Source organism: Strongylocentrotus purpuratus, unplaced genomic scaffold, assembly GCF_000002235.5.
Source record: "Strongylocentrotus purpuratus isolate Spur 01 unplaced genomic scaffold, Spur_5.0 spur5_contig_861, whole genome shotgun sequence".
NCBI classification, from domain to species: Eukaryota; Metazoa; Echinodermata; class Echinoidea; order Camarodonta; family Strongylocentrotidae; genus Strongylocentrotus; species Strongylocentrotus purpuratus.
In genome coordinates, this window is record NW_022145570.1 from 1,676,319 (window position 1) to 1,687,158 (window position 10,840).

A 10,840-nucleotide genomic window follows, 5' to 3' on the forward strand; every position below is an offset into this window, starting at 1 on the left:
GGAATGATCACTGAATAATAAATGAGAACGTTCTAAACCCTAGGGCCATGCTACATCCAACGCTATCCTTATCGATTGTTTTCCCGTGACGAGTATGCCAGGTGAGGAGGATTGACATCAAATTGCTTTTTCATGGAAATGTGCTGATTGCATGTGTAGCTAGCTGCAAGGGAACATGGGAGAGATAAAAAAATGGCTCAGTGTAAAAAGGTAAAAGAATTAGAGTTGGGAAAGCGGAAGGAGGTGTATGGCAGGCATATAGGCAAATAAGGCGAGAGGTACTGTTGCCAATAGCTCGTGAAGTATGCTCTGCTGTTGCCGCCCCCTCCCCCCCCCCCCAAAAAAAGGGGTTATGACAATAAAAAAGACAGCGAAGTGGTTTCATAGTGGTTTATATTTCTTACGTTGGATAATAATGTTATGACTAAATGTTCGGGCAAACGAGGTCAACCCCCTACCCCGGGCGTGATTTCCCCTTCATGGCAAAGTAGATGCGACAGGTAGATCCCCAATAACAAAAAAAATGTAGCCCTACAAGGAAAAATTGCATATTAGGTTTTAAAAAACCTGTTGATTCCATAATTTGGAAATGCTAGGACTTAAGTGATTCTAATATTTCTTGCTGCATGAAAACAAAACTGTTATGAATTATCGATGACATGTACTCATATTTTTTAGTGCCGCAGGCAGATCTCATTGAGACTAATTCTTTCTATTGATAGCTCACTTTACGTTTGATGGTGTAGCAATACTAAAGAATCTAGATTAATGGTACCAAATATTAATATATACACAAACAAACTTCGTAGGCGCAGACTGAATTACAGGATTTTATAAAACAGACAAGATTAATTATTCATATCCGTCCATGGGGAATAAATATTTCTCACAGGAAGAAATAAATAACCTATCCTTAAATTTGAAAAAGAGCCAACAATACATGTTAAACGAGTTTGTTACTAAATAATTTCTAAACAAAATAGCTAGTATTCAGTGCGCTCTCCGTATGAAACTACTATTACAGCATTTACACATTAATCACAAAATAATCAGACATAATAAACATTTGAATTTCATCAGAATAGGTACATACACAATGTTTGAAAGGAATTAATAGGGACAAAAAGGGCTGAATTAAGTTAACTTTTTTGGGAAGAGGTATGTTTTCAAGAGTTTCTTAATTTGGTCTACGGAGGAGGGGATATTGTTCCATTCTTTGGATACAGTAAATATGCGATCATCACCTTTGCTACGGGTCCTAGGAATGGTAAGCAGAAATGGGTCTCGAAAAAAGAGAAAATTAGGGCAAGATGGGTCAAGAGATGTCAATTTGTGATATGCTTTTTAGATGAAACCTAACAGACTTACAAAAATGGTTTGCTTTTTCTAACAAAGTCAGCTCCAATGCTTCTGGCTGAGTGATTTAAAAGGTACAATAAGTTTTTAACCATAAATTGAGAGTAACATTTCCGAGCGAACGAAGGCTTTGAACAGAATCAGTTTTTTAAAATCCGTCTTTTCTTAATTCAATTTCAGTCTGTTATGGATCATCCCGGTGTTGATGTCTACTACACGACAGGAAAGTGCCTCCAGTGCTTAATCTAGGCTGGAAGCCTCCTTAGGATCAAATGTAATGTTGAGTTGTATGCCATCACCGTAAGTGTGGTAGAAGATATTATGATGACGAGCGATGTCTCCAACAGGTACGGTGCAGATGGTGTAGCCAGTTGGCCCGAAAACAGATCCCTGCGTGAGGCCTACCTAACTCATGCTAGATTGAGATGACTTTCCGTGTATTTCTGCAATGTATGATTCAATCCACCGGAGTACAACGCCACCGACTCCTACCCTACTTGACATATGAGATATCAAGATTCGCCGGTCGATGGTATCAAATGATGCCGATAGATCGAGTGACAACAGCAATCTTGCATGGCAACGACGGATTAGAAAGCCAGGTATTAAAGCCGTTTAGAAAAGAGAAAAACACGTGGTCTGACAACAAAATGATTTATGTCTATCAATGAATATGATTCCCTCAAAATGAATTTTAATTGCCATAAACATAAACATTTTTTTTAATCCATATTGTGGGGGGGGGGTGGGAATGTTTTGGAAATTTCTTCGGTCTTGTTGTTCTTTTGTTTCTGTTTTTTAAACAAATCATTAAAACACTGTCAGCATGAAAAAACCTATGGGCTAATTTTCAGTCCCCCCAAATTTTCAATTGGAGATTAATATTGTACGAATGTAACAGAATTTTTTAAATTTCCGAACAGAGCCTTTCTTTCACAGTACGTAAAACTCATATCAAAACCTGTCCCTATTATAGTTAGAAAAATGAAACCCGGAAATTCATACTTGATACTTGATACTTGATTTCAGTTATCTTTTTTAAGTTAGAGAGAAGTTTTTCAAAAATGTCAGAAATACTCAACAGTCAGAGCATAAAACTATCTAAAGTTAAAACATATAATTACATTCGACATCTTAAATCATACATTCAAAATTCAGACTGCTTTCGGCATGAAAACATATCACTCCATTTCGTTTATGAACCAGTTTTGTTCAGTTTAGTTTGCTTCTTCCCCGTTTGCCATTGTTGTTTTGCAAACACAAGTGTATCCAAAGTCATGCAAACAATTAGATTCCCGTCCCAGGGTTTGGTAAGAGGAGATGTGCTTAATAGCGAGGTTTGATTAAAGACAGGTTGAGTTACCCGATGCCAAATGTCATAGATTCATGGAAGATTGATTTATTGAAGGTATAACTATGCACGGAGTCTTCTCATCAACATGCTGGAAAGTCATGATACATTACCTTTCCGGAAGGCACATTCCTCTTGGAAGAAATCAATTACACGGAAAAAACGGAACTCATGAAATTTGTAGAATACGTGTTTTGCACTGCTAAAAGGCATTTTACTCGATTTTCTTGTTCTTTGTTTCTCATTTCTCAGACAGTATCGACATTTGGTTGGAAAATTCTTTTTACTCAATCAATTAGAGAATGTTTGTACCTTAAGTGTGTTTTTTTTTCGAACGCTGAGCGTTTTTTGTTGCCTTGTCAGTATCAAAATCGTTTAGCAGTGTTCATTTGATCAAAGTTCAGTAAACATTATTTATTCAATCCTTTGAACAGTTATTTCACGTTGTGGACAGAAATTATCATTCTTTTATATATACAATTGTGTATACATATGTTTATGTTTTGTTGTAAATAACTGTTTGGCTTCGAACTTTCTTCTGGATTCGAACCCACGATCTTTTGTTCGACAGGCGGATGCTCTTTCAACTGAGCTAACTTGCATCATCAGCTGATCGCAAAAAGGAAACTGGAATGAAAGTATCTAGTATCCATACCTGAGGGGAAACCAAGTCATAAAGATAACGAGCATATAAACACGAGAACAAAAGGCATCATTTAAGTTGATCCTTCCAAAGACGTCTTGTGGTCATCGTTACTTTATCAAATATCCTTCAAATGAAATTGAGACATCTGTTATTGATGTTGTCAAGATTATATTTCATCAGATGAGTAAATTGAAAATGTTTGTCATTTCCATCAATATCCCCGAAATAATCTTTTCGAATTATTAAGGATTTCCTTCTGGCAAAAAAAATAGTGATCGTTGTTTTTGCTTTTAGTGATAGCGTGTCCTTATTTCTTATGACTCTGCATGAATGGGGAATGTTTACAATGCAGGCAAAAACTCTGGGTTTTTCTCATATTCTGTGTACTCGTCATAAACAAGAGGAAAATCCCGAATCAAAAAAGTCACCTCTGGAGTTTTTGTTTGTTTTTATTTTCGTTTTGTTTCGGTTCGTTTCTGTCAATGTTTGCTCTCAGAGCCCCAGTGTAATATTATATTGTTTGCTCCCGTGACTTTCCCTATATATCTTACTAATTATCGCATGAACAGCAGTGGCAAATCGCGCTTGCACCCTACTCACCAAAGATCTTGAATGTTTCAATGCAAAGCAAACACAGGTGGTTTTTCAAATTAGGATTCTCGCTGTTTAAAGTGGACCTTATATATCATATATAAACTGTGAGCGTTCAATTCTTTACCTTTGCTCGCACCTCATTATAAACTTTGTCAAGTTTGTTACCCACGATGCACGCCAAGCGACTAAAAATAATGCACGATTCGCAAGATGAAAAAAAAGAAGAAAAATCTTCAATCCGTAATGGGGCGTCCCCTTTTCCAGCTCTAGGGTTTAATATCGAGATTGATGAAAGATGTGCTTTCTAATTGATTGGCTGATTATAACTGTCTTTTAAATAAATAAAATACGATGTCTACTAAAGGAGCTCCTTATAATAGCCGCTGGTCAAAATCTTCTGATATGCATGTATGTATAAATATAGTGTATAGATAAATGCATAATTATGTAAGTTGAAAATGTGTATCCCATCGGCATATGGAGCAATGAACAATAGATCTTTTCGTTACTTTTGAACATTCCAACTTTCTAGATCAATAAGAATTGACGGTATTGTTCGGTAAATGGGAATGTATATTGACGGCAGGCATAATGATACTTCAAGGTAATGAGAAAACATATATAAATTGTTGGCAATGCATATCACCTGGTTGATACAAATATATTGATGGCATTGTGATATCTTTGTCGGGTGGGAATATATTGATGACATTGTGAAATCTCTGGTATATTGGAATGTATTAATGGCATAAAGAAAACTTGAGGAAATGTTATGCTGATAGCATTGTTGATGTCCTTATGAAATCTTTGGTAGATAGGAATGTATTGATTGCATTGTCAACTCTGAGGAAAGGTGAATATAATTATATCATAAGTGGATGATATGTTGAAATCTTTGGCAGATAGGAATATATTGATGGCATTTTGAACTCTGAGGAAAGGTGAATATAATGATGTAATTTGTTGATGTCCTTATGAAATCTTTGGTAGATAGGAATGTATTGATTGCATTGTCAACTCTGAGGAAAGGTGAATATAATCATATCATAAGTGGATGATATGTTGAAATCTTTGGCAGATAGGAATATATTGATGGCATTTTGAACTCTGAGGAAAGGTGAATATAATGATGTAATTTGTTGATGGCAAAATGAAATCTTTGGTAGATAGGAATGTATTGATAACATCAGAGGAAACCGGAATATAATTATATTATCATATGATGACATGTTGAAATCTTTGTTAGATAGGAATGTATTGATGGCATTATGAACTCTGAGGAATGGTGAATATCATGATATTATTTGTTGATGGCATGTTGAAATCTTTAGTAGATAGGAATTGTAGCGGAAGCATCTTTGACTTTGTTTATTGGTCGTTTCTTTATTGTTCCAATACACGTTGCTCCAAATGCTCCGTAAAAACTGCACAAATGAAAAGATCGAACGGATCATTAATTAACTGTTCATCAATATACATATGCTTAGAGAAAACCTGGTGACTCTTATCAATAATATGCACCTTACAGCTAAATAACCCCTTGTTTTAACCTTTGTTTTAGCTCTTTTCCTAATCTCACACATTAACTTGTACTGCATATAAACTAAATACAATTCTAACTGTTTGTTACTACCAGTACATGTATGCTTAATTGAACTAAGTCAGGCTTTCTGACATACATCCTTTGTATCACTTCTGTTCATAATTACAGCATGTATCTTTATAACTAAACCATCTATTAATTATCCATATAAACTTGTATAAATCATATAACAACTTTCTCTTATTATGCACCCCAAGTATCTCTGTACTTTAACTCAAACTAGGCAAATCTTTGTTTACATTCTTGCATACGTGTACCTTTCATTCGCATGCCGTAATGTACATTACATAACAATAACATTCGGTATGTGAGCCGACCGTCTCGGCTACTGTGCAATGTAAGTTACATCCATGTAATGTACACAACGAGTTAGGTGCGAATGAAAGGTACTTAATCATAGAATATCGCATCATAACAGCATTTATATACAACATTCATCACATTGCATCATTACATACCTTCATTCTGCCTTCTTAAAGTGCATCTAACTTCCATATTACACAAGGATGCCTCCAATATCAACGGATTTCATCCACTGGAAACCAAAAAGGGTGCCATTTCTTTACACGAAATTAGTAGCCTCCAGATGGCGCTAAACATAAATATAATCAATCTACTTGATCGACTTAATAAAATGAATTCACATCGATTACTGAAACAGGAATGTATTAATTGCATTGTAAACATCAGATGAAATGTGAATATAATTATATCATAAGTGGATGACATGTTGAAATCTTTGTTAGATAGGAATGTATTGATGGCATTATGAACTCTGAGGAAAGGTGACTATCATGACGTAATTTGTTGATGGCATGTTGAAATCTTTAGTAGATAGGAACGTATTTAATGCATTAAGAAACTTCTGGGATATGGGAATTTAGTGATATCTTTGGGTGATTCCATGATTTAATATTCAGCAGATAGTAATGTATTGATTGCATTATGAACTGATGATATTGTTATACTGAAATAATTTGTTGATGGCATGATGACATCTATGCTAGGTAGATGTAGGAAAGTATTGATGACATTTTGAACTCTGAGGAAAGGTGAATATAATGATGTGATTTGTTGATAGCAAATTGAAATCTTTGGTAGATAGGAATGTATTGATTGCATTAAGAAACTTCAGAGATATGGGAATTCAGTGATATCTTTGGTTGATTGCATGATTTAATATTCAGCTGATAGTAATGTATTGATTGCATTATGAACTCTGATGATATTTTTATAATGATATAATTTTTTGATTGCATGATGAAATCTTTGGTTGGTAGATAGGTATGTCTTGATTACATTATGAATTTTCCGGGAAATTAGAATGTAGTGATATCATTGCTTAAGAGCTTGATGAAGTCCTCAGCAGAAAAATAGAGGTAATGCAGTTATAATTATATAATTAGTTGATGACAAGATCTTTGGAAGATATGGCGGTGATTGATAATGAATTTCTAAAAAAAAATATGGGAATTTCATGATCATGTTAAGGAATTGTTGATGGATTGAATATTTATGGAATACCAATGAATAAATGATCGATTGTGCACACAGTGTGTGTGGGCAAGTACTGAATCCAATGATCGGGGTAATAGTATATTTGTAAAGCGCTTAGAGACATTTGTAATAAGCGCTATATAAAAATTAAACATTATCATTATTATTGTTAAAGATGAAGTTGAGTTCTGGTCATGCGATTGCATTGTGAAAGAAACGGTGTCTAACCGACCAGAAAAGGTTGATCATCTAGCATATATGAATTTGTGTGTATTGCAAGGTTCTGGAATCATCAAACTGATAAGAAATTTGGCCAAGTCTTGGTAAAGTTACAAACACTTGCACAGAAAGATGTATATGGGACTACACGAACACGTGGCGTAAAAAGCCGGCCCCCCCCCCCGATTTTTACGTTGTTACATGCATATTTAGAATATGAAGGCATTTGAAGAGCCATGCTTTTCAGGGAACATGTCTTAACTGATGTTCTTCCATACTTGCATAATAAGAATGAGTAGCGCTCACAAATTATTTTTCACCTCTTCCCAGAACTCGACCTTCTCTTTAACCATTCAACTTTATCATATTTATGAAACAGATAACAACATGTAACCAAATTTAGCCATAAAACGCCCCGCAGATCAAGGCTGACTTTTGAAACGTGATTTTCTGCACAGAAAACGTATTTAGAAACAATTTGATCCATATTAGATTGGTGATTATACAAAATTTCTTTATTTGCACAAAAAAAGTCATAATTGATATTTCAGTACAATAAACAGCGTAAGAATACACAAAATGACACTTAAAACATAAAAGGAAATATCAAGATCTGTATTTTTTTTTTAAATCAAAATTATATCGATAACATTCTTTTTAAAGGAGGGTCGACAGCCAACCACACCCCCCCCCCCTTCCTGTGGCTTTGTCGCCTCGGGCTGGTGGAGTTTTTCGAGAAGCGTGGGTTTATTGACATTTTCCATTCTTTGAAATGAACTTTAATTGTGGTTTTATCTGAGATTTGTTTTAAAAGATCATGAGCAACGAGGTAATAACCGGAGCCGAGGTGGTTGCAACAAATGGTCAATTTACGTTTGGCATTATACAGCGTATTAATAACTCATAAATCATTCTTCTCGTCTCGGAGGAGATAGGTTCTGCGGAAATGTATTTAAACTAAAAAAAGAAATGAAAGAAAATTTAGCATCTTACCTCGAAACATTCGTGACAATCATGACAATGAGTTTGGTGATCTTGGTGATAAGAATAAATTTTCATCAAAAAAAAAAGATCGTTGATCATTTTAGTGACGTTGAATATTTCATTATGATTTTGTAAGTGACTTCATTCGTTTCATGGAATGAGAACTCGACGAACAGTCCTCCCCCCCCCCCCCCCCCCCCCCACGAACGAGCAGAGAGGTATAATGCAGTAGTACATTTAAGAAAGGTTTAAATGAAATTAATTGTCATTTTATCAATACGTGGAGTGAAAACGTTTAAATTACCTTCCCCACCCCCACCCCCACCTCCCCCCTTCATTCCCCTCCCCGCCCCCCCCCCCCCCCCCCCCCCCATTCCCTATCGATGCGTCTTGGATCAGCCTTCCCCTCCCATCCAGGTTACTGACATGTGTGATTTATGTGCGGTATTGTCACAAGTTACTTCAGCACATGCATGGTTTGTAATCAATATGCCCGTAAATGCATGAATGTGAGTTATTACCTGGAGGCATCCGAATCCGAGTATGTAGCCAATTGAGATGCGTTCTCACTAGTTATTGTTGTCCGTGACTTGTATAAAAGGTTTTACTCAATCAAATTCCGTCTTTCTTTGATCGTCGAAATAACTATATATTCTGAAACCTTGTACCACACTAAACCGCCGGGCCGACCCCAGACCCGTTGTATAAGCGGTACAATGTTGGCCCTTCTGGGTACTCTAAATTTCTGTTCGGTCTCTAACTGTTCCAGTGGCTATCCCGTCGGTATGCCCGATTTGTAGGCCTAAAAACACCAAAGGTTCGACTTCAACCAGAAATGGACACCAAACTGAACCTCGTATCATGTTACATAGCATACATAAGGATTGTACCCATTAGACTCAGATATATTATTTTCACTTGCAACGCTTGGAAAATGAATGTTTCCAAATTTAGAATGTCTACTATTATGTCAGGTTAGTTGATACTTTGCACGGAGTAGATAGCAATTATCGGTTATGTCCGTGTCTGTGTGTGCATTTATGTGACATGTGCGATGTGACAGATTTGGGCGTGTGGAAAGCCCGGGTGGAAATACGTCACATGCAGGGCCGTATACACGAGTCCTAGGAACGAGTAACCCTATAATAGACAAATGCAACTCGAATTAGGAAAGTGGCATAAATCACTGACTTATATAAGAATAATATTTCCTATCATACTTATCAATTCCATCAACGCCTTTGCCTGAGGAGTAGATGGTGGTTGCTTGTGATTGAATTCCTCTCAAATCATTTGTATTCTCAGCTAGCTCGGGGCATACTTTTAAGGATTTTATTTCATATCAAATAACTTTTTGTTTCCTGTGGTTATTTCATTACAAGATGAGAGAGCCACAAAGTCCATTAGCGTTTATTTTACAGATCTGACGGCAAAGAAATCTTCCTCGAAGATATCCATCAATTTTGCTAATGCGTGTCATTAGCACCAGTCACTAGATTGACCATGGAAGAGTATCTAAATTAGTTCGATTTCATTTATTCGTGTAGGTGCTTCAAGCATAGGGGGATCAAGGGGCCGAAACCGCCCCCTCTTTTTTCATATTGTTTTGTTGTTGTTGTTGTTGCCTTCTTCTTCTTCTTCTGCTTCTTTTTCTTTTAATCATTCTTCTTCTTTCTTTCTTTTCCTCCTTCTCTTCCTCTTCTTTCTAGTTCTGTTCTTCCTTCTTTGTCTTCTTCTTTTTCTCTTCCTCCTTTATCTCCTCATTCTTGTTCATTCCCTTCTTCTACTTTTTTTCCTGCTACTTCTTCTTCTTCTTCTTCTTCTTCTTTTCTTTTCTTCTTATTTCTCTTCGTCTTCTTTTTCTTCTTTCTCCTTTATAATTAAATTTTTCTTTAGGGGAGGTGACTAGAGAAAATCTGGCAGGACCATCATCATTCCCAAAATCATCTTTTTGAGAGGAAATTACTGTCGGGGAATATTCCTTCCTTCACTCCATCCCACCAGAACTTAAGGCAACCCTGGATCAATGCATTGGATTCAAGGTATACGTACATTGACACATCGGTGTTATCCCAGTAGATGAACTATTATTCTATTAGACGCAATATTCATGTGTACATATCCTGACCAACTGAATATGACGACCCCTCCCCTCCTCCCCTATTCTTGGATATTTTCATCTCACATTTCCACTTGTCTCCGGGTCGGTGTATTTTATGATTGTATTTGTTTTGTACCCATATTATACAGATGTATGTGTCTATGTCATTTAAATGATTTTGTAGTTAATATAGTTTCAAGTGTATATGTTTTCATCACTATCGATTTTTCATTTCTATATTTGTGGATATTTCTTGTTTTATCATTTGCTATTCTAATATCTTAATTCAGTAGTTTTATTTCCTGTTATTAATTTTCATTAATTTTATTTGATCATAATATTTCAAATGCATTTTTATTTGCGATATGTTTTTAAAATGGTGGACCCCTATGGCAAACAGCTGTCTTTCAATATATGGTACTCCATCCCATGAATAAATGATTAAATGAATGAATGAATAAATATGACAAAGGTCATCAGTTGCGGTTT

At 35.8% G+C, this 10,840-nt stretch overlaps 1 long non-coding RNA gene across 1 annotated transcript; it reads right to left on the reverse strand.

The window, feature by feature from the left end:
• Positions 1 to 5,291: 5,291 nt before the first annotated feature.
• LOC115929914 lies at positions 5,292 to 6,194 on the reverse strand. The gene is made up of 2 exons (XR_004066757.1): positions 6,009 to 6,194; positions 5,292 to 5,371 (listed from the first exon to the last, which is right to left on the reverse strand). It is a non-coding gene; the product is annotated as an uncharacterized LOC115929914 (long non-coding RNA).
• Positions 6,195 to 10,840: the final 4,646 nt, after the last annotated feature.